This window comes from Diabrotica undecimpunctata, chromosome 1, assembly GCF_040954645.1.
Source record: "Diabrotica undecimpunctata isolate CICGRU chromosome 1, icDiaUnde3, whole genome shotgun sequence".
NCBI lineage: Eukaryota > Metazoa > Arthropoda > Insecta > Coleoptera > Chrysomelidae > Diabrotica > Diabrotica undecimpunctata.
The window spans coordinates 22,214,118-22,240,014 of NC_092803.1; the positions used below are offsets into that span (position 1 = coordinate 22,214,118).

Genomic DNA, 25,897 nt, shown 5'->3' on the forward strand with positions numbered 1-25,897 from the left:
TTCGTATGCAATTTTTGAATTTTGCCGAAAATGAAGTTAGTTTATATAAAGTGCTGTGAAACTTAACTCGCCCTCCCTACTCTACAGATACAGATATAAAGCTGTTAAATACAGGGTGATTGATTAGTGTAATAAAGCTCAATAGATCCGCTATAACAATGAATAGCAATAAAAGTTACTAACAAAAACTGTAGGCAACTTTGATGCTGATATTAAAAAATTAGCTAGAATGTTACAGGGTGTTCGATAACATAGTGGCAGACCAAACTTGTTGTTTTTAGAATAATTTTTAGTTTTAATACTTTTATAGTAACTGTAATATTATATTGTGATAGTGCATAATAATAGTTTCCTGTTCACAACGTAGTTGCAGTAGCAGTAGCTGTTGATAAAAAAATATTCAGGAATAACGTTTCATAGGTTAGTATACAAATATGTAAACAAAGTAATGGTCCGTACTTCAGAGAATAAATTAATAGTATTCATAAAAGTTCTTATAAGTAATGTAAATTAGTTTCTCGATTAATTTTTCAATCATTATTAAATATTTTGAAAAGTTTACAAAATAGCAATTAAAACATCTACTTTCAATAAAATAGAAAAAAATGAAGACACAGAATATAAAGATAGAGGAAAGTAGCCTAATTTCGGATAGTGTCTTAATTTCGGATAGCGGTGTATCTAAAAAAGTTTCTTTATTTGCGAACAGAAACCTATACGTATGTCACGCTGAATACCACAGAGAACATTATCTTAAATTGTTTAGGTAGTAGAGCTGCTCCTCGTTAGATGGCAGTGCCGAAACCACCAAACGTTATTGTGCAGTTTTTTTTCGGTCGTATTTCAAAGCCTATTTTTTCGTGTTTTTATTCCTGTTTGAAGTTTGATCTTTTGGCAGGGGTAAGCTAGAAACCTGTTTTATTTGATTTTGCTACTAATTTAAAGCAGATTTTAATCACATATAAATTAGAGAGCCCTAACCTTAAAAATAAAAAATTCCTAATTTCGGATAGTACAAGTCCCATAATTTCGGATATCCGAAATTAGGAACCTTAAATTGATGATCATGTTAGCATAAAAACTTTTGTTTCTTTTCAGAAGAAAATGCCAAAAACAAGTAAAAAACATAAACAATGGGATCCAGACCGAATGATACGTGCTATCCGTGCCGTCAGGGGAAAGGAAATGGGGTATCTTAAAGCCTCGAAGTTATTTGCTGTTCCGAAATCAACTCTGGAAGATTATGTTAAGCAAGAAAATAAAACTCCGGAGCAGTTGGTTGCTGTTAAAATTGGAAGAAGACCAGTACTTTCTGCAGAAATGGAAGCAGATTTAGTCTCGTATTGCCTAGAAATGGACCGGCGATTTTACGGAATTGGGACCGCTGATATCAAGAGACTTGCATATCAAATAGCTTTACGAAATGGTCTTCGTCATCCATTTGCCCATGCCGAATCTGCCGGTAAAAAATGGTTAAGGGGATTTACGAGGCGAAACGCAGTTTTGTCCCTTAGAAAACCACAAGGAATCTCGAAAGCCCGAATTAAGGGATTTACCCCAGAAAATGTCAGCAGATTCTATGATCTTTTAGAAACGTCAATGGAAAAAGTTAACTTCAACCCCGCAAGAGTTTATAACGTTGATGAAAGCGGCATATCAACGGTTCAGTCCAAGAATACTCGTGTTATAACATTAAAAGGAAAAAAACAGGTTGGATCTGTTACCGCGACTGAAAGAGGCGCATTAGTTACTGTTGTATTTTGTATGAATGCTGCTGGTGGGTTTGTCCCTCCATTATTCGTGTTTCCAAGAAAGAACATGAAAGTGGAATTATTAGATGGATCGCCGCCTGGCTCTATTGCAGCTTGCCATCCATCAGGTTGGATTCAGCCGCACATTTTTTCCCAATGGCTACAGCATTTCGTAGCTCACGTGAAACCATCCCGTGAAGACCCAGTGCTGCTTATTCTTGATGGTCACTACAGCCACACAAGAAATATAGATGTGATAGAAGCAGGACGTGCAAATTTCGTTACAATTTTGTGTATCCCGCCGCACAGTTCACACAAACTACAACCTCTAGATTTGTCTTTTATGTCACCATTTAAAACATATTATTCGCAACAAATTGAGATGTGGTTAAGGCAAAATCCTGGACGCACCATTAACTCGTATCAAATTTGTAAGCTTATGTGCCCGGCATATTTGAAAAGTGCTACTGCAGAAATTTCCGCGAATGGTTTTCGCAAATCTGGAATATATCCTTTTAATAAAAATAACTTTTCTGATCACGATTTTATAATGGAGAGACAAAGAGAAAAAACACCACCACCTATAAATCAAAATCATGGGGAAGTATTACCAACAAGAGGTCAGTCAAGACCAGAACCACAAAGCATTATCGAAAGAACACCTCCAAAACATAACTTAACAAATAAATCATCCAATGGAAATGCAACTGAAACTACGGCAACTATGATAAGAGCTGAGGATATTAGTCCACTGCCTTCTTGCAGTTATACCTCACAAACAAACAAAAAAATCCTCGAAAAGGTTCTAGTTGGATAATAACTAGTACACCTTATAAAGATGAACTTGAACGAAGTGTAGCCGAACAAGAAAGAAAAAAGTCTTTGAAAGAAAAGAAACCAAAAATAAGCAACGAATTAAATCAAGTCAACAGAAAAAAAACTCCACGCCAAAAAAAGCAAAAGAAAAAAATTGAATCGAGTAGTAGTGACACTTCACATCCTGGTGATGACCTTATTTTGGATGATGATTCTGATATGGATGTAGACGATGAAGATGGAGACACAGAATGTATGTTTTGTGACAGTTTATATTCCGAAGATACACACGGTGAGAAGTGGATAAGGTGTATAAAGTGCTTCAAGTGGTGTCATGAGATGTACGCCAATGCCGATAAGAAGAAAACCTATATTTGCGACTTTTGTCAAGATGTGTAACTATTCTTATGATGAACAAAATGGTGTCTTAATTTCGGATAGGGTATCCGAAATTAGGAGCCCTAAAATTTTTGACATACAAAAGCACTAATTTTATTGAACAATATTTTTTGTAAAAAAGATTTTCAATAAATTGTCTATGATAATAAAATTAGTTTCTATATTACTCTGCAAGTACTCTTGAGTAGATAAAAGTTTAAAATGTGTTATTAGGTGAAAAATATGACACTAATTGTAAATGGTATCCGAAATTAGGCTACTTTCCCTTACTAATAAACAATTTCTAAGTTTTTTATAATAATTTGGGTTCAATAATCATATTTTTTATTTAAAATATAAATTTGTTATTAATGCCTAGTGATGTATACACTTGTATTTTTAGGTTTCATCTCTGATCAACCAAAAGCCGAAAGTTTTATGATCAGAGATGCTACTGACTCCAGTTTAGTAATTTATCGTTTTATAATAGTAAAGTTTTCCCTTTGACGATGGACAATTGATAATACAAGCACGGTGATAAAAAGCCGAAGAATAATTGAGGCGTTCTTTGCAAAAACCTCATATGTCAGAATTTCCTGCAAAAACCACAGTTGTGAATGACTATTGGTGTTTTTGCAGGAAACTTTATCGCTTGGCTGTCAGTAGGTTTTTATAGGTTAACGTTTCTTCGAATAGTTGTGTTGTGTGATTTTATAAGTAAACACCATAAACCAATTTAGTAAAATGAGTTTTATAATAAGTAAATACAAGTAACAATGAACTCGAACGACAAAGTTCAAGTGAAAATGTGCCATTAACAAAGAAAAGGAAGGTGCTTAGACGTACAGAGATAAAACAGGCAAGAGTGAAGGGACAAAAACATGTTAATTATAAGGGCATAGAAAAAGTACAAGTACAAATGGGTCCCAATTGCAGGTACGTTACACATATTAATTGTAAAATGATGAGTGAAACATTTATATTCCTTTTAGGTGTTCACGGTTTCAATGTTATTCTAAAATTATTGATGAAGAGAAATCTCGAGTTTTCGATCACTTTTATGCTTTGGAAACTAAAAACGAGCAGGATAGTTATTTGGCAGGTAAAATTAACCGCTTTATTTAAACAATTAAAATATTAACAAGTCTATTTCATTGTAGGGCTAATATCTTATTATTTCTCTCTCTCTCTAATATCTCAATTCCAAAACCAAGAAGAAGCCGAAAAAACGCTGAAATTAGGGATGTTTTACTAAGAGAAGTAAAAAATAATGCACCAAGCCAAGGTAATGTTCCGCAAACGCTCCAAGACCAACATTCTGCTGCCTATAATTATAAAATAAGGTTGGAAAAAAGAGAAGAACCAGTATGTGTAAAGGCTTTTTTCGGTTTTCATGGAATAACACATGAAAGGGTTCGAAGGCTACAAAAACATGTCTTTAATGGTGGATGAGCATCAAAGAATAAACGAGGCAAGCATTCAAACAGACCAAATAAAACGGCAGAAAGTACATCGGCTTTGATTATGAGCAATATCAAATCTTTTAAAAACCGACAGTCTCATTATTCAAGAAGAAAAAATCCGAATACCTACTACCTTCCTGAGACGCTATCTGTGAAAAAAATGTATAAAATATTCATAGCAGAACATCCCAATGTAAAGTTTTCTTATAAAATACATTGGAAAATATTCCATGCCGAATTTAACCTTAAATTTGGCTTATCGAGAAGTGATACATGTGGTACTTGCGATCGGTATCAAAGTAAAATATTAGCTAGTTGTGACGATCCAGAAGACGTGCGGAAATTAAATATTGAGAAAGAGCTCCACTTAGAGAAAGCTTATTAATTTTAATGAACTAAAAAGAAAATATAAATTAAAAGCACGTGATGATTCAGAAAACTACAGTTGCTTGTCTTTTGATTATATGCAAAACCTTCCAATGCCACATATACGTACCAATGCAATGAAATAATACTGCAACTATGTTCTCTTACAATGAAACCATCGGAAGAAAAGGACAAAATAAAGTAGCTACATTATTGTTCCAATATTTACGATCAAATGAGGTGACGACAAATAATCTTATCCTAATAAGCGACGGATGTGCCGGACAAAATAAAAACTATCTTCTTATGAAATTTTTGTACTTGCTTGTCCATGGTTTACACATGTTTGAAACTATTACACATGTATTTCCTATTCGACGCCATTCATTTTTAAGTTGCGACCAAGATTTTTCATTGATTGAAAAGCATAAAAAATCTGAAACCGTCGAAATGCCTAAAAAATGGGAAAAAGTAATTAAGATTGCTAGGAGCAAACCATCACCGTTTACCGTAACTGATGTTAATCAGTCTATGATATTTAACATTTCAGAAGCAGTAACTCCATTTTTTCTTAAATCAGCTCGCCCTCCAGTGAAAATCAAAACTGCGCGAATGTTGAGATATTCAGTTGATGAACTTGGGGTTGTTTTAGTAAGACATACTTATACAGGTAGCTGGGAAAAATCCCTTATAAAAAACAAAGTGGTATATCGAAAGAGTTTGAATTTAAACCGTTATATAGTACGCGTTTGGATATTCCTCAGGTAAAAAAAGAAAACCTTAGAGATATAACCCAACATTTGAAAAAAACAGGCTCAAAACTGTTATAACGAACTGCTCACAGAATCTGGTCATGAGTCTGAAAAGATTACCGATTTAGACGAAGACGATAACAGCAGTGGTGTAAGTGATGAAGACTAAATATTTTGTTTCAAATTTCAACAATTTCATATTTCAATTTTTTCAGATTTCAAATAAAAGTTTTCGTTCATTTTTTATTTTGGTTTATTACTACAAATATCGTTTTTTCTATAAATTAATGAAGATTTCCTGCAAAAACCCCATATGTCAAATGAATAAATGTCCTTCATAAAAAACCAAAGGAAAAAATAATGTTATTTATATTGTAAACTGTGTGTAATCATCAAAATAATAAATCACTAATTTGAGAATTTCCGTAAACTTAATACGGTTCAATTAAAAAACTTTTTTTGAAATATCTTCAATGTTGTAAATAATGACAAATGGGGTTTTTGCAAAGAAGGTCTCAATTGTTAATAATATTTATTGTATAAGAATATATGTATTTGGGTCTTATTTGTTAGTATTGTATATAGCTGGACTCTTGTAGTCTAGATTTGTCGAACCCCGATCAAGACGCCTTTACTAGACTGAAGCCCATACCGTAGTACCCTTATTTGCGTAACCGTGTTTCCATTAGAGTTTAACATAGATATGTATCATATTTTTGTCGATTTTAAAGCGGCATATGACAGTGTCTTAAGACCAAGTCTTTACAACGCTATGAATGAGTTAGGAATTCCAAAAAAACTCATATGTTTGATAAAAGTGACAATGGCGAAGATGCTATCAGCAGTAAAAATTCAAAACGTCTCGTCAATCCCATTTCAAATACATAGGGGGTTAAGGCAGGGAGCTGCGTTGGCGTGTCAGCTTTTTAATGTCGCCTTAGAAAAAGTTGTACGAGACGCTAATTTAGATAGCAGGGGAACAATATTTAATAGATAGGTCCAAATTCTAGCATATGCAGACGACGTGGACATTATAACAAGAACTAGGGCGAGAACTGCGGAAATCCTAGCCGAGCTAGTAGCAGCAGCAGAACGAATGGGGTTACAGATAAATCAAGATAAAACCAAATTCATGGCGACTAACACAAACACAAGAGCTGGAAATGTTGACACAAATTTAATCATCAATGACCAAAACTTCAAAGCAGTCAAAGAGTTCATATATCTAGGGACATCGGTTAACCCCAATAATAACACATCTGAGGAAATAAAAAGGCGAATAATAATTGCAAACAGGTGTTATCATGGTCTATCAAAGTACTTAGCTAACAAACGTCTGTCTCAAAAAACTCGTATAAGGCTGTATAGAACACTGATAGTCCCCGTTCTTACATATAGATCAGAGGCATGGACGCTAACGAAAACAGATGAATCCGCTCTATCCATTTTTGAAAGAAAGGTGCTATGCAAGATATTCGGAGAGGTCTGTGAGAACGGAATATGGAGGCGTAGATATAACTTTGAACTGCAGAATATCTACAAGCATATGTTTGGTGGTAAAGATATTACCACTATAATTAAGCGAAACCGCCTGCAGTGGGCAGGACATAAGTCAAACATGATAAAAAAATTCTAAGAAGACGGGGTAGACCAAAGCTGAGGTGGATGGACGGGGTAACACAAGATGCCGAAAAGATCGGAGTCGGCAACTGGAAAATGCAAGCGAGGGACAGAATAGAATGGCGTAGAAAGCTTGAGAAGGTCGAGGCCCTCTAAGGGCTGTAGCACCAAGATGATGATGATGATGATGATGTGTTGCCAATTATCAGAGAATTTTCCATCTTTCATTAAGCACACTTCTTCACAGCCTAACAGTGGCATTTAGTACGCTATACTTTTAATCAATGTGCATCTTGTATTCCTACGTTTTAATCAATTTGTCTCCTACATTTTTTATACTAGCGCAGTTAGTGAATTTAGTGTACATCACATTTGATTTTTTAATAGCTACCCAATGACAATCTCTTTAATTTTGATTGAATAAATCATAGGCTATTAAATGTATTGTAATATCTAGTCATAATTGTATAGTAGTTTTAATATTATTGAGTCCGGCCTTGATTACACCACCATATTGGTATGATCGTTAACCACACCTTCTGGCGCCGTTTTTAATATACACGTTAATATACTTATAGCTTCCCATAGATTCTAACTCAATGGAAAAGGTGTTTCATTCTCTCCCATTCATTATACGTATGTAATTGTACTCTGCAAGCTTCTCCAAAAGACCAATAATGACAAGAAGTATCGGCCTACCGGGGGGGAGGGGGGTGGGGTAAGGGTGACAAAAAGCTAATAACATCTCAATCTTTGTCAACCATTTTCCATCCACTCCTGAATGTAAGTCTCTCCCAATTGCTTCCATCTTTCTCTATCTTGTGCCAATCTAATCCACCATCTTTTTTGAGGTCTTCCCATGCTTCTTATTGTCGTCCTTGGTCTCCATTCTAGAATTCTCCGTGTCCACCTGTTGTCATTATATCGGGCTACGTGACCTGCCCAGCGCCATTTCATTTTTGCAATTTCTTCCACAATATCCCTAATCTTCGTTCTACGTCTTATCTCGGTGTTTCTAATCTTGTGTCTTAGTGATATTCCAAGCACGATTCGTTCCATTGCTCTTTGCGTTGTTTCTAATTTTTTAGCAAACTTTTTGGTAATAGCTACTGTCTCCAAGCCGTATAACATCTCAATGAACAAGCAAAATAGCTTATATAAAAGAAAAAGAAGAAGAATATACATTTTTTTGTCGTTGCACAGTATACATATTAGAAAGAAATGGGTTACTGAAAGAAGGCTCTGAGAAGAACCATAGACGAAATTATTTCTCAGCTTAATGTGAAAAGCGAATGTGAAATAAAAATCATTCAAATGTAACATTGAAACGAAATCGAAATTCGAATCGAATTCGAACTAGTTTATGGTTTCCTGATATTAAAGTTTGTATATTACGAAATTATTTACAAATCAAATAGAATTGAAATTGAAAAATAATTTTTAAAATGAACCACAAAATCCAATATTTTCCCTTTTTATCGAAAATAAATTAAATTTCTTCCATTGACTATTTTATTGGAGTTTAATTCATTGGACTTCTGTATCTATGCATGAACATTGTTTCCACGATGATCGGCTCAATGAGTCAAAATAAAAGTCTTACAAATGAATAATTTTTATGAATCACTAATTGGCTTCCATATTTTCGATTAATTAAAAAAAAAAAGCATTGTATATTTCAAGACTGCCTTTATAATTAATGCAATCATAAACTACATATAGTTGAGAAAAATCTATTTTTCTTTAAACATTTTCTGCTGACAAGTAACTTCCTTCGAAACCAGGAAGTCAGCGTCGTCAATGTAGCGAAAAATCAAGTTAGATGGAAAATCCAGGTAATGGATTAATTTCCGTTATCTGCTTTTAGAAGCTGACCGACTCAGAATATAAATATATAACGGATTTTCTTAAGAAAAACAGTAGCGTGCTGAAAAGTTCATACAGGATTTGACATTTTTGTCTAGATATAATCGAAGAGATATAAAATGTTTTATTATTCAAAATTAGAAAACACCAATAAAAGAGAGAGAATCTACATATACGTTAAATAATATAGAATAAAGTGTGGTAACTGTGTTTGGGGTAACTGTGGCACCCATTATTGTTTTTTTTTTAAATTAAGAAGATAATATAAAGTTTACAGGACATGCTTGTTTAATCTCTTTCGTAGTAACTAATGACAAATTATTTTATTTAGGTAAATTGCGTCGTAGTTGAATTAACTTTTAAAATCTTGGTTCAATACAGAAGCAGTGCTAATTTTTAATACATTCTTCTAAAAGTAAACTTGTGGGGCCATCTAGCGCTCAGTAACCGGAGTATGAGAAGAATAGTTTGGTAATTGAGAAGGGGTCCACAATTACCCTTACATGACACAAGATCGGTGCAACCAAAGAATATATTCCCAGCGTCTATATTCTTTGGTGCAACTGTGGACGGCGATATTGGGGCAACTGTGGTACCAAGAGTTTCTAGGTTAATTTGTTTACAACTTATTCTTTGGGGGCAAAAATGACAAGAAAATATATTAAAAGAACTATCAAAAGTGGTGTCGGAAGTAGGTATTTACAAAAAGCATTAGAACTGGCAACAAGAGATGTGAAATCGGGAAAATCTTCACTATCTGCACTAAAGAAAGCTGCAATGGAGCATGGCATACCGAAATAGACACTTGGATTTAAAGTGAATGGGTGGAAGGGTAGACCAGCAGCAGGACATGCACAAAATTAGGTACCTACTAGATTTTGCTTTTAAAAAAATGAAATTCTATTTAAACAGGTGTGACTGAAGGTGGTAAACCTGCCATTTCTAAAGAAGATGAAGACTTTTGGCTTCTTGGACGAAAACTATAACTAAGTGGGAGTTTCGACTTTCTCGCAAAGAAATACTTAACACTGTACAGTTATATCTTTAGAAAAATAATCTGCAAACACCATTTAATGAGGGGAAGCCTGGTGAAGATTGGTTTCTAAATCTTTTCAAATCGCAACCGACTTTCTATTAAGAAACCTGAGATAATTTAAGTATTAACGTATGGTCCTAAAGTTTTGGGAAAATTTTCAAAAGCATATAACTTTGACCACAATAATCTTATATTTTTATTAAATTATTCAACAATTTAACTTAACTATCCTTATTATAAATCAAAATTCAAATGACAGACAAGGGACTATTATTTTCGATTTGCCTAATAATTCCCCTGACACGTTGCATCATCCTTTGGACGACCGCGGCGTCAATTTCTCTAATTTTTTTATATATGCGGCGTCTTAACTGTTCCTGATTTTGTCTCTTCCCATCCGTTATTATAGACTTTACGACTTAATATTGCCTAGAACTCTTCAATTGGACAAGCCTGAGGTAGGTTGGGGGGATTTTCTGCTTTCGGTACAAAGGTAAAGTAAAGTTTCGACTTGTTGACGAAATGCACTCGCCTTAACGCGCGGCAACATCTCGGAATTATCTCTAATTGATCCTCTGTGTATTTTGGAGCTTTCCTTCTTTTCCGGTAGATAATATTGTTACTCGATAGGGTCCTGTATACTGTAGTCTTTCCAACATGAAATCTTCTGGCCAGTTTTCGCTGTGACCCCAATTTTGTTCTTAGCTGCTTCAATCAGTCTTGCCTCTCTTAAATGGTTTAAAATCCGCGGTCGGCCACTTTTACGCAAGTTAACACATGGTATCCCTTCTTCACATTCTCTGATTGTGCGATAAATTGTCGATTTGCTTATGTTTTGATCTCGATAAATATTAACAATATCTCGTTTCGACATTCGCCCAACCATATTATAAACACCTCGACAAATATCAATTTTATAAGACATTTTGCAGAGCACAAACCAAAATATTCTGCTTTGTTTATTAAATGTCAATAACTGATGACATTTAAATTCCACGGCCTTCTTTGTTAAATGCATTTTGCTTCTCAATCAGACCAGGTGAAATTTTTCCCAAAACTTTTACCAAACCGTACGTTATATGTAAAACAACAAAGTGACCCTTTGTTGTTTACGATTTCTTTGATCAACTGGAAACTGTTCTGAATAATTTGGAACATTATCAATACTCTGCTAGGATATGGAATACAAATGAAACGGTTTCTAATTATGACCCCAGTCGTACTAAGGTTGTAACTGGAACCGAAGAAATATCACAAGGGCAAACAGCAGGCTCAAGACGGAAAACAACAACAGTTTTGGCATGTGCTACTGCTAATGGATCCATATTGCCACCTATGTACTTCACAAGGCAAAAGGTTGTGGGACAATATGTTTGGTACAGATGAGTATCCAAAGACATCCTACTACGTATCCGAAAATGTGTTTTTAAAAAATTGCGTTGAAAGGCCAGCTCTTCTGATTTACGATGGTCATTTATCGCACATTTCACCCGAACTAATTGTGTTGGCCATGACGAAAAATAATTACTATTTAAATGGGAATAAGCCATAATTAAAGATTAAAGTACGTTTATTGACGTTTCAATTTTCACTTCGGAAATCGTTCTCAAAATACAAACATTAGTAAATTAATTAATTAAACATAATTTACTAATGTTTATATTTGTGATAATTTTTTTTTAATTTTTTAGTTTAATTTGTGTAATGTATGAGGAATTACAGGAAATACGCCCAGAGATTGAAAGAGACGTGAGGACATTAGAAGAAAATATAACGTATATATATATTTAGGGATTCTACAGTATTCACTGCCTTCCCTCGCTCAACCGTTTCCATCTCTCTCTGTTGTTCCATTCTCCATCGTTTAGTCCTCTCTTACTCATGGCGTCGTCTACTTCGTTCCTCCAGGATTTTCGGGGTCGTCCTCTTTTCCTCCTTCCTATGGGGCTCCATTCGGTTATTCTTTTTATCCATCTGCTGCCGCTAGCTCTTCTTACATGTCCATACCACTTTAGTCTTTTTTGTTCTATATATGTTAGTATGTCTGTTTCTATTGATGTTCTTTGCTTTATTTCGTCATTACTTCTCCTATCCATTCTTGTTACTCTGCAGCATCTTCGTAGGCATTCCATCTCTGTTGCTATTATCTTACTGCTATTTTTCTTGTTTATGATCCAATTTTCGGCCCCATATGTCAAAATACTTCTCACTAATGTTTTATAAATCTGCGTTTTTGTCTTCATATTTAGGTGTCTATCGCACCATACTGAGTTAAGTTGTCGGATTGCTGTTCTTGTTTGTCCTAATCTTTGTGTAATTTCTTCCTCTGTTGTTGCCTTTTTCGTGATTATAAACCCCAGGTATTTGAATTTATCCTTTCCTTTGATTGTTACGTTGTCATCAATCTGTAGATCTTCTATGTCTTCTTCACTTGTAGATAGGTACTCTGTTTTCGCGAGGTTAATATCTAGGCCAGCCTTGGTATATTCTTCTTGTAGTTTCTTCATCATGTAGCTGAGGTCGTCTTGGTCTTGTGCAATCACTACTTGATCGTCTGCAAAACTTAACGTATATAGGTATTCGTTCCGTACCGGTACTCCCATGCCTTCGCATTTTCTTTTCCATGTAGTCAAGGCTTTCTCTAAGTATATTTTGAATAGGGTTGGAGATGTGGAACAACCCTGCAGGAGCCCTTTTGTTGTGGTGAAGTCTCCTATGATTCTTGTTCCCATTTTAATGGACACTTTATTTTCTTTATACAGAGCTTTTGTAGCTTCTATGAGTTCCGTCTGTATTTCTAATTTGTACATTGCCTCCCATAGTTCTGACCTTGGTACAGAGTCATACGCCTTTCTCAGATCCACAAATGCCAAGTGTATATCTCTATTTTTTGCTTTTTTCTTTTCCAACAGTTGTTCCAGTGTGTATATGTGGTCAATGCATGATCTTCCTGCCGTGAAGCCTGCCTGATCCTCCCCGATTTTGCCTTTTATCGCTTGCTCTATCTTTTCTCGCAGTATTGTAACAGTCGTTACTTTTATTACAATTTGCATTTAAATAATAAACAATTTATATGAAAATAATTTCAGAGATGTAGTATGGGTTGCCTAACTTTAAGTGTTCATTTGCCCATTAATTGTGTATTGTTAATAATTTAAGTTGTCACTCTGTTCTAATTTGGTACCATTGCGAACCAAAAGAGATGACAGGAGATTAGGGAAGTGGAAAAATGGCTCTTCTTGGTTAATTAACTGTGAATTAAAAATCACTTTTGATCGGGAGTTTGAAGTGGTACATACAAGGTGGCAGTTAGCGAAAGAAAATCCAATTAATGCATAGAATTTCCTTCACTTCAAGAAGTTAAATATTCTAAGTATACCACAACAATTTAATTGACGGTGTTTTCGCAAACTCGGGAAGTTGAAGTAAATTTCTAGCACGGAATCAAGTAGCTATCTGGTAAATAATAATCTTTTATATTATAAACATTAGAGTATTTTATCTATATCCTATTATTCAGATTTATTATTTCATATTTTAATATAGTATTTTGTTCAAGGCCATTATATTTTTAATCTATGTAAAGCAAGGTCACGCTACATCCGATTGGATGGGTTTTTTTTATCTACTATAATTATCTTTTTGCTCCGGTTTCTTATGCTGAAAGAAACTTTCCTCACTTCTTCTTTGATTCCTTTTTTTATCAATGTTGAGATTAGAAGTAACGGGGAATTGTTTTCAGCCACCTACCATGGAATTATAAATTTCCCTCAGAACATCCGAGGGAGAGTACCACTTCAACTCTAATAAGAATCAGGGTCATTTGGGACAAGCCAGGGAGTATTGTCTACTCCACCCTCATTTTTTCTCCAGCCTGCACCTAGAGGTAGGGCAGGACAGTCATCATCGAACTGAGCCAATTAGCACCAGCTCCGTGCTAATTTCGGACCTCAAGGAGGACTTCGCTGGGACACCGAAGCCATTCGGGAGTATCCTTCCAGACAACTGTTTCACCTAGGAGGACAGTTGGTTTTTGCTTCAGAACTATATATATATCTTGTTTCATCAGTTATAGTTTTTTTATAACATATATATATATATTAATTAATATAACTCCCCTTGGTGTAAGGTATCGGTAAGTTTGAGCTCAAATTCTACCCAGAGATTATCTTCCATTGTTTTTTTGTATTCACCATTTATTTCATTATTAACTTTAATTATTTCATTATGTGTTTACTTAACTAATTTTTTTTCTATATTTCATCTTGTGTTATTAACTCTGGTTATTATCCCTTCAGGATAATAGACCGTTTCAATTGTTTAACTTGGCTTGTTCCCATTTATATATATTATTTTGTTTGTATGTGCATTTAGAGTTGTTTAACAATATTGTTGGTCATATTGTAGGTAAGTTTGATATATTTACTTGGCTATACGTTCTTCCAACGTTAGCATTATTTTGTTTAAGGTTGTTTTTTAACCTAGATGTAGGTTGTACACTCTATATCAGAGTTATTCTGTGTAGTTTTCAACTTTTTATTATAGTTGTTTTCAACATTCTTTTTTTAAAATATTATATTGTGAAATTTTCATATACTTTTTGGTAACTTAGAGATTGTCAAAATCTAAGAAGTTATATTTAATAAACTTAAATTTGTTTTGCATATAATTTTTTTATTAATATTTCCTTACCTTTTTACATTTACAGAATTTTTGGTTATTACATCAACTTTAATTAATTTGAGCAGTATACGATACCTGGAAGAGTGACCATTACTCTTTTTAGAGTAGTATCCCTCTTCTGGCGCCCTCAATTTGTTTTCTTTGTTAATTTTCATTATATCTATTCATTTTTCATATCTTCTTTTCTATCCATTATACATATTTTCCTGATTTACTGTCTTTAAAAGGCATGCAAATTGGCCGTATCCATCCTTGAGTTTCTAGTGGTCATTCTCCTGCCTACATTGCTAGCCTAGCCACATTCCGTTCAATATTTTTTTTTCTTTCATACTTCTTTACTTAATTGTTATCTATTTTATCCCCTATATATAGACCACTCTTCTTATACCTCTCTCCTCCTACACACCCCTGTATTTTGCTACAGTATCTTCCCATATAATCTTCCTATTGATGATATTACGCTTATTCCTCTGTAGTTTTCGCATTAGGAAATATAGAAGTGAAACAAAAGTACAGAAAATATAACGTACAGTGTATAAATGAATGGACACAAAATAGAAAAAAGGAAGAATGGAATAACCACATTAGCAGAATAGAGGAGACCCGTGTCGTCAAAATAGCAAGAGATAAGTCACCAATCGGCAGAAGTAACGGACTACTGCGCAAAAAATAGAGTGACAACCTTCCATAGAGGTATTAATCCGGCAATGAGCAAGCAGAATTGCTTATAAAGAGGATGAAGAAGAAGAAATTACCAAACAATAAGCAAAGTCTTCCCCTTCCCCTTCACTATCACGTAGTTTATGGATGTTCCCTGATATGTTTATCTTTCGTATACTAATAGTAATAAAATATTAATCTAAATCACTCGGAGAGAAAAAGTAAATATTTTAAGTAGTAATTATATAAATCACTTAATTGTGCGGGTGAGATAAATAAAGTTAAGACACTACATAGCTAATTAATCAGCAAAGAAATTATTTTCACAATTAATAATAAAGTTTATTTATTAATATTACACTTAGGAAAGCAATACAACGATTCTACAACGATATTAGATCAAAAATAAAGATTAATAACCACAGGCGCCCTAAATCAATTCGAGAAAGTAGACGAGTTCACGTATCTAGGATCTTCCTTAAGCAATGCAGCCTCCTCCCATACGGAAATTCGCAGAAGAATAGGGATGGCCAAGAACGCGATGAGTCGACTGTCAAAAATATGGAAGGACCGCTCTTTATCCAAAAAAACTCAAAATGAGACTGGTACGGACACTCATTTTTTCAATCTTCAGTTACGGTGCCGAAACATGGACAATAAAATTAGAGGATAGGAAAAGGATTGACGCATTCGAAATGTGTTGCTGGAGACGAATGCTACGCGTCTCGTGGACGGAGCACAGATCCAATCAGTCGATTCTCGAAGAGCTAAACATTCAGACCAGACTCTCCTCTCAGTGTCTTGCAAATGTTTTAAAGTTTTTTGGCCATATTGCGAGAAGAGACAATGACAACTTAGAAAGACTAATTGTGTGCGGAAACGTAGAAGGACGTAGAGGCAGAGGACGCTCACCTATCCGATGGTCAGATCAAGTACAGAAAGCCACTGGAGAGACGTTTTCCGAGTTCATGAGAGCAGCCCAAAATCGCAAGAGATGGAGAGAATTGACAGCCCCGCATTGTAGGAAATCACGATCCTCAGCAATGAGGAAACGACAAGAGAGAGAGAACCACTTCTCCGAAAATTTTGGAATAAAAAAGGGACTTTGGGATAAAGGTGCTTGCTGAAAGACGTCGTGATATACCTGTAGACATGTACTGTCGTTTTGTTGACTTCCAAAAAGCATTTGATTGTGTTAAGCACTCTTTATTAATCGAAGTTCTAAGAGACACCGGCTTGGATAGCAGAGACGTTTGCATAATTGCAAATTTGTATTGGAATAATTTATCAGTTTTAGTAGACGGTTTAAAATCACATGCTCTTAATATTAACAGAAGAGTACGGCAGGGATGCCTCTTGTCACCCCTACTTTTGAACGTTGACTTTGAATGCAAATACTGCAACCTTAAGCAAGTTGATCAAATTATTTACCTTGGATATGAGTTAAATTGGAACGACACAGTGAAATTAGATCCAGAATTGAGCAGGCCAGAACTGCTTTTATAAGGATGTTGAAGGTATTATGTAACAGAGATCGAAAACTGGCATTGCGGATCTGTCTACTTAGCTGCTACACGTTCTCGGTCTTTCTTTATGGTGTCGAGTCTAGGACTGTGAATAAAAGTAATGGAAATCGCCTTGATGTTTTCGAAATTGGTATAATATTGATACAAGCATGTTATTAAGGGTGGGAGTGAATAAAACTAAGATAGCTGTGATGATAACCAATATTCTAAAAGGGCATGGCACATGACGAAGAAAAAGAAGAAGGGTCTAAGGCAAGGCTGCAGTCTATCTCCAAAACCCTTCAAAATTTACCGGGAAGGAGCTCTAGAGAAAGAAAGGGGGTCATGTTCTTGAATGGGTATACCATTAAACGAGGAAACAATCTTACTTTGGATTTATTTCGCGGACGATCAAGTAGTCATTGCACACGACCAAGAAGATCTGCAGTTCATGACAAAAGCAATTAATACAAAAATATTCTAAATGTTAATTCAACAAAAACGACATTCATGTGAATAGGAGATCGAAGAACGAATGAAAAAAGCGAAAAAAATAATAGGCGCACCAAATTCTTTACCCTGGTCAAAAAATATGATTAAACAAAAAAGATACAGCTTACCAAAAGAATGGAACAAAGACTCCTTTTTTGGAAATGGATTTTTGGCACAGATCAGCAGGTATATCCAGAATTATGTACGTAACAAATTAAATAATACAACAAATCGTGGAAAGAACAACCATAACCATCACCTTAGCAAAAAGAACAAGGAAGACCGAAAACAACATGGCTTGATTGAGTCCCAAAGGCAATGTTGGAGAGAGAGATCAACGACCAGGATACGGTGCTGATAGACGTGAATGGAACCGGAAGGCACAGGACGCTATAAACCGGACATTATAATAAATAACTATCTACTTTTAAAAAACTACTCAAATTTTTGTTATTTTTATTGTCCATAAAAATATGCACATTTTCCATTTCTTCCTGTCCTTGCATTGGATTTTTCAGTCGCTGATATTCACTTTCTACGCTATCCAGCCTGCTTCTCCTTCGTATTAGTTTACTTTTGGCATCTACTTCCATTCTAAGCAGTGAGAATTGATTTTATGTTCCTGACTAAGTTTCTTTGACCCGACTTTCTTTAAAACAATTATAGATCAATGATTTGATTTAGTGATCATTTCGAAAGATTTTTTCCCTAATTAGAAATTCCGGATTTGGGTCCTTCACCTCCAAGTCCGCTCATGTCTTGTGGTCTGTGTTTTCTTCGAAAATCCCAACTTGTAATGGCACAAAATCATCTCGAACGAAATAACGTCTTCTGATTAACCTTTCTCATGAAAGATAAAGATAATAAATCGTTTCTATAAAGTTTAATGGATCGTATCACGTAGCGTCTTAATACGACCGAAACAATGTACTTTATGGCACATAAGGTAGCCAGCCATATATGTTTTTACTGTTGTTCGAACATCAAAATGATCTATTAAAAGCAAACTGTAATGTATAAAGGTTAATTTACTATGAAGATTTTAATATACTATAATTAGTTCGTTCAAAATAATTTGTTTTCCTTCAGGTACTTTATTTAAATATTATAAACTAGCATTTAAGAAAAATTGAGCATCCACTTATGAATTTTATTTTCTATTGAAAATTTACTCGTGTAACAATTTAAGAACTTTTATAATAATAGATAATAATGAAATTCGCATGGCTCGAAAAAAGTATATTACATTTCAAGTTTATTGTTTGAGTTTTTACTGTTTGAGTCGCGAAACGTGTAGTTACATAATGTCAAGGTAATTAAACAGAAAGTAGTTCTAAATTGGCTCTTTTCATAAGTAAATTGTGCATAAGAAAATCTTAATTAAAAACAACTAGTCTGATCATAACATGTTTTTTTTTATTATTAAACGTCCCATTTAATTTACAATCTGTCAAACTGTACAATAAGCAAATGTTAATGACAGTAACAAAACATTTAGAAAAACTGTCGAGTGACACAAAATAAATAACAATCAAAATGCCCACTCTTGGATGCCGCCTTGGAAGTTTTTCAGCATGCGTTCACCATATTAAAAACGGAAAACACAGGCTCGGATTGAGAAGTTTGTGACAAGCTACGACAGAACAGAAATTGAAATTTTTAAAAGGTTAATAATTTAGTAAATTTGAAATAATTTAATCTGTTCTTCAACCAAAAGTATGACATAAAATATTGCATATTATGTCTATGGAGGCTGCAAGGTTTTGCCAGACTACACCGGAACTGAACATCAGTACATCGAGTTCTCGATAACCGGAACGGGGACCACTAACACGATCCGTGAAGGCAAGAGGCTGAAAGGTTTTGCCAGACTACACCGAAACTGAACATCAATACATCGAGTTCTCGATAACTGGAACGGGGATCACAAACCGGTCCGTGCGTCCGGGACGTCGGTGGCAGATGCGGCGATGAGAATGACTGAAAAGTATACGAGGAGCTGATTAAATGGAGAGTGAGTATAATGCAGGGTCAATCACCGCTGGTGGAAAGCCTGGAGAGAGTCATTAAAGAAGCGATGGAAGGAAGCAAGATTGGTCGCCAAGATGTCAACAGGATGCCATACTGGAATGCTAATATCGAGGCACTAAGAAATGAATGTATAGCAATGAGAAGAAGGTTAACGAAAGCAAGAGGGAGAGCATGGATCAACCCTGAGGTCATCGAGGAGATCGAGGAAGAGTACCGCGCAAGGAAGAGGGAACTGTACAGGAAAATCCATACAGAAAAAAGAAGGCACTGGAAAGAGCTGTGTGAAAAGCTGGAAGAGGACATCTGGGATCAGGGATACAAGATCGTTATGGAAGAAGTTCCATGCGTATCCTCCTTACGAAATGCCTATGGACAAGAAGCTTGAGGTAACACGAGAGTTCTTTCCGGACGGCAGACGGCATGGTGTATGGAGGGATGAAGGAGCTGAGCGGGCTGTACTCTTTACCATGGATGAACTTGTCGAGGCATTGGGTTCACGGGCAGAGCCTGCGTGGCTTCTGGAACACATGAATGCACTGCTGGAAGCACAAACCTTTCCTGAGCATTAAAGGACATTGAGGTTAATACTGATCCCCAAGGTTAGGGAAAAGTATCGCCCCATCTGTCTTCTTCCATGCATCAGTAAGCTGTATGAAAGGATGCTGCGAGTACGCATAGGCGACATGATTGAGAGGTCAGGTGGTTTATCTCGGAGGCAATTTGGTTTTTGTAAAGGTAAAAGCACGATTGATGCAATCATAAGTGTACTCGAAGCATTGCGCAATAGAGGGGATGAACATCGCTGGGCAGCCCTGCTCTTATTTGATGTTAAAAATGCATTCAATACGCCGCAGTTGTACGAGGTAATGAAGGCAATGAAGGAGAGAGAATGTCCTAATTACTTGATGAATGTAATGGCCGAGTATCTGTCCTAGAGAAGGATTATGGTGGAAAAGGGCACGGTCGTGGTCGTGACGGCCGGGGTACCCCAGGGATCTGTCTTGAACCCGGCGCTATGGAACCTGGCATATGACGGGGTTATGCACTGTTAATACGAAGAGGGTACAATCCCCTTCGCATTCGCAGATGACCTCGCTGTACTGGTAGTGGCCCGGGGTGAGCCAGCTTTCAAATAGCGGATTCGGAACGCAGGCCGCGTCGTAAAGAAATGGATGACGCAGCACGGATTGAAACTTGTAGCAGAGAAAACCGAAGCCATCATTCTGAACGGGACAAGGAACAGGCAAAGTGTTGAATTACAATGTGCGGGAGCATGTACACCCAAGAAACAAGTAAAGTACCTAAAAGTGACATTGTACCAGAATGAAAAATGGGGGAAGCACGTACGGGAGGTGATCCGGAAGGCTACGAATAGTACGGCTGCGTTGGAGAGGGTAATGCCCAACATTGTGGGATCCAAATCCGAAAGGAGGAGGGTCTTACACGGTGTTGTACAGTCGATCGTCCTCTACGCGGCACCAGTCTGGAGCGAGGCGGTAGAGATAACGGCCTATAGGAGGCTCATGACACAAGTGGACAGAATAAATCTGTTGCAAGTGGCATGCGCCTACAGGACTGTGTCTGCAGCAGCGTTGTGGACCATCACTGGATGTGTTCCGTTGCATGTTTTAGCGGTGAAAAGAAAAGAGCTCTGTGAGAGAAGAGGCCCAAACTCTACTGTAGCCGAGAGAATATAGAAAGGGAAAGGTCATTTGAAAGATGGCAAGAAGAATGGAACAACACGGAGGATGTGGCACAGTGGAGGAAAATGCTGATCCCGAACATAAGAGATTGGGTGGACTGTGGCCACAGGCGACTGGATTATTTCCAAACTTAGGTGCTCACAGGACACAAGTGTTTTAGGGAATAACTCTCTAGGTTCGGAAAGGCTTACACAGATGAATGCCTATACTGTGAATACTCGGACACTGTGACACATACGATGTTAGATTGCAGCAGATCTTAGATTGCAGCAGTTAGAATGCGAGAGTCAGACTGAGGGAAAGGAGGAAATGTCCGTCTGGGAATCATGCCGTACTAGGAGCGATGAGGGTCTTCTACGCGATACCTGGAACGAGACAGTGAGCCTCCTTGGCAATAAATGGAGTGTGGATGTGTATAAATGGAAAATGAATAAATGAAGATAGTGCTTCGGAAGTGATGCCGGCCTTACAGCGGCCATTCCGCTTCCGGATAGCTGGGTGATGGAAGAGGGTCTGGTTTAGCAGGTAGGCATTCGGCGTAGACTCGACGACGAGAGGGAATTTTAAAGTACCTCGGGAACTATCGCCGGGAGTACGAGGAACGAATACTGCACTACGGTCAGTCAGGCGGCGTCCTAGACTGAGATATCTGTTGAAGATTCCAGACCCCCCTCTATAAAGACGAAAAAAAAAAGGTTTTTAAAGTTAAAATGTACATTTAAAACAATTTTAAGTTTAATACTTGCAGTAAATACTTATTATTGTATAACAAGGATATTACAAGTTAAAATACAGTATTGAATAAAAGTTATGGCAAAAAAGTAATATGACTGACTTTCAAAATATAATTTGTTAGCTTTGGATGTTGGATGTCTATACTTACATTGTTTAAGTCACAGTTTTCCGCAGCTGCAGCCTTCATTACTCCATCATATCTAATTCCTCAATTAACATAGATTACGCAAACTTCACCAATATTGTCTCACTGGTTTCCATGAAAACAGCGACTTTGAAATAATTTCAAACATCTGGGAAATGAGAACTACCACTTAAAGCTTCAAGTTTGTGAACTAGAGGATCAACTGGTAACAATGAGTGAAGTTTGTTTAAATATTTCACTTGAAGAATATCAGAAAACTACTTTCAGATTTTGTCCATCTAGACACTGTGACACTTCTCTTAAAACCCTTAAAGTTTTTCAGATATACATTAATGTTACAAACAGGTTAAAGTTTATTAAGGGTTGGAGAATAAAATTCATGGCGTGATGAAATTGTGGAATTGTGGGACCGAAAACTTTTGTTTTCAATACCTCCCCTTCGGCAGAGTGCCTTTCTCAAGTGAGAAAGGTTAACTAGATAACCACTATTGATTGTGAATTTTGTGTACTACAAATTTCCTGACATCTTTTTCAGAGTGTACCATTTGTATAAACTAAACCATATATTTAATATTTCGTGCCATTTCTCCTCATTCAAAAACAATGATTTCTAAATTTTGTCTTCTGCCTACGCGGAAGTCTCAAAAGCTCTTAACAATAACTCAAATTCCACTCAACTTAGAATCTATTCGCAGATTTCTCCCCGTTCAATTAAACTTGAACTTTCGAATATCCTTATTTTTAATAAGGAAGAGCAACAATGTTCGAGATAATTGTTTTCAGAACGAGGTTGATCTTCCTTAGGGAGAATCGCGAAGGAAAAGTTTCCGCGTGAATCAGGAACGTCGTTCGTCGAGGAGAAGGACAAAACTGGTATAAATACCAAATGGTTTATATAGGGATTTATACAGATCAGATATCAGTACATATTCACATACAAACATATTATTTCTAATATAATATGATCTGCATTTAATATTATCTATATCTAATCTTCTATATATATATATATATATATATATATATATATATATATATATATATATATATATATATATATATATATATGTTCGGATATATTTCCGCGGTCAGGTAAATAAAAATTATTAAGTTTTTGGAAAGAACCGCGTTGAGAATTCGTTTCTGCACCCATTTTAGAGCCATTATCAAGAGTGATACAGTTCGAGTTTGGGTTTCAATCTGATTACTCCCCTTACTCGTAACGTACCAGTATCGTGTTCTGTAGAAATACAAGAACCGTCAAACGGCACTGAGGTCGCAATCTGCCTACTCATCAGTGTCGAGTGACTGCAATGCAAGGATTGATTCCAGATATAGTATACTCGTACTTCTAAAATACATATATAATATTGCCACTATGCAAATAAACGTAGCAGAAGGTCTACAACAAGCAATATAAGAATAGAAAGAAGAGTTAGACAGGGAGACGCTATGACGTTAAGTTAAATTGGAAACAACGTAAAGTTAAAGGCTTATATAAACACAAGAACACTGGATTCCTGACAGATAATCAGGGAACCATAGTACTGGAAATAGAGCATAAAAGAGATATTTGGATTAAATACGTAGAAAAAACTTTTGAAGATATACGAAGTAACACTGGTATTACAACAAACACCAATTGCGAATCTGGACCACCATTTACAGTCGAAGAAGTAAAATATGCCATCAAAAGCACCAAAGATGGCAAAGCAGTAGGCCCTGATAATTTTCACTCAGAATTCTTAAAACTTATGGACTATGATGGCATAAAATGGTTGACAAATATATTTAACAGTAGGTATATATGATACGGGCGTGGTTCCCCAAGAGTGGTTAGTGTCAACTTTTATAAATCTTCCAAAAAAACCCAATGCGAGAAAGTGCGAAGACTATAGAATTATAAGCCTTATGAGCCATTTACTTAAAACATTTCTAAAGGTCATTCACAAAAGAATATATACAAAATGTGAGGAACAACTAACAAAAACACAATTCGGATTTCGTGATGCTCTGGGAACACGGGAGGCCCTTTTTGCTGTACAAGTGCTATTTCAGAGATGCAGGGATGTGAATTGTGACATATACGTATGCTTTATAGATTACCAGAAGGCATTTGACAGAGTAAAACATGACAAATTAATGACTCTAATGCAAGAAATTGGAATTGACAACAAAGATCTTAGAATTATCAGAAACATTTACTACAATCAAACGGCCAAAATCAAAATAGAAGACCAGTTAACTGATAAAATTGCATAGAACGTGGAGTACGACAGGTCTGTATTTTGTCTCCATTGTTGTTCAACATTTATTCTGAATGGGTATTTAAGGAAGCTTTAGACGGTTGTGCGAAAGGAATACTAATAAACGGTGAATGGTTGAATAACATTAGATATACAGATGATACTATAGTTTTTGCCGATAATTTGAATGACTTACAGATATTAACAAATCGCATAACAGAAGTCAGCAACAGATATGGACTAGCTCTTAACATTAAGAAAACCAAATTTATGACAATTAGTAAAAAACCAATACTAAACGCTCAACTTACAATCAACCAACAGAATATCGAAAGAGCCAAGCAATATACATATCTAGGCACCAATTTAAATAGCCAATGGGACCACTCAACAGAAATTAAACAGCGAATAATAAAAGCAAAAGCAGCATTCGTTAGAATGAGAACCATTTTCAACAGTCGAGACATATCATTAAAAACAAAATGCCGTCTATTGAACCGCTACATATTCACAGTTCTGCTCTACGGAATGGAAGCATGGACACTGACTGTTGCATCTATGATACGGCTCGAAGCTTTCGAAATGTGGTGTTATAGGCGCATCTTACGTATATCCTGGGTTGACAGAGTTACTAATGTGGAGGTCCTGCGTAGAATACGGAAAGAATGTGAAATTCTCATGACCGTCAAAACTAAAAAGTTGGAATATCTAGGACATGTAATGAGAAATCAAGAACGTTGCGGCCTTCTCCAGCTGATTCTCCAAGGGAAAGTAAATGGTAAGAGAGGACCGGGAAGAAGACGCATTTCCTGGCTTCAAAATTTACGAAAGTGGTATAACACGACTACCACTGAACTGTTCCGCGCTGCAATAAATAAAGTAAAGATAGAAGTGATGACCGCCAACATCCGGAACGGATAGGCACTTTAAGAAGAAGAAGAAGTAAAGTTAAAATCGATGACAAATTTTTAATTCATCTAAAATTTGCCGCTGATAAAGTACTCATAAGCTTTTTCTCACAGAGCAATTACTCTACATGTGTTGCCGAGGGCTGTGGACGTGGATTCCTCGTGCACAGGTATTCGGTTTTCGGCTGAAGGCGTCAACAGCGAGACTACTTCGGTAGAAGAAAGAGGACTCCGTTCACCGTCATACCAGTATGAGATTTGTGTGTGAGAATGTTTTTGTGTATGAATGTGTGCGTGCTGACTCGGCAAAGACGAAAACTGTGTTTTCTAGTAACCATTGTTCCTGCAAGCCGTTTATACGTCTACGATCAACTTCAGAACTAGTGCATTGCACTAAAATTCGTGTGATTGGTCGTTTAAACGGCCAGGCCTCGTCGGAGTTCGATAGATAGTCTCAATCATTGCCAAGTCAGGTGAGAAAATAATTGCGGCTATTTTCTCGGGGGACGGACAGATATCATTGAGTTGAAAAACGTGTTCTTTTATCTCCGAGTCTATTGTTCTCGAGGGATTATGACGAGTTTTTGGAATTTCCGAGTCAGAGGTACATTCGGTGAATTTAATCGATGAGAGGTGCTGTCAAGGAGCTGATTGGTCTGTGAATGGCAGTGTACGACAATACATCCTAAAGGAACTTAAACAAAAATCTACGAAAATCGGTTTCAAAATAAATTATAATAA

The 25,897-nt window shown here is 36.1% G+C and overlaps 1 protein-coding gene across 2 annotated transcripts in view; it reads right to left on the reverse strand.

Moving 5' to 3' along the window:
• LOC140446349 (ras-related and estrogen-regulated growth inhibitor) overlaps positions 1–25,897 on the reverse strand; it is a 248,757-nt gene that overhangs the window by 157,120 nt on the left and 65,740 nt on the right. Inside the window, exon 1 of one of the 2 annotated variants that reach the window (XM_072538898.1) lies at positions 22,006–22,098. The exons of the other annotated variant lie outside the window; for it this stretch is intronic. The gene's annotated coding sequence lies outside the window, so the exon portion shown is untranslated. Of the gene's footprint in view, positions 1–22,005; positions 22,099–25,897 lie in introns of those variants that run through there. 2 annotated transcript variants of the gene reach the window in all.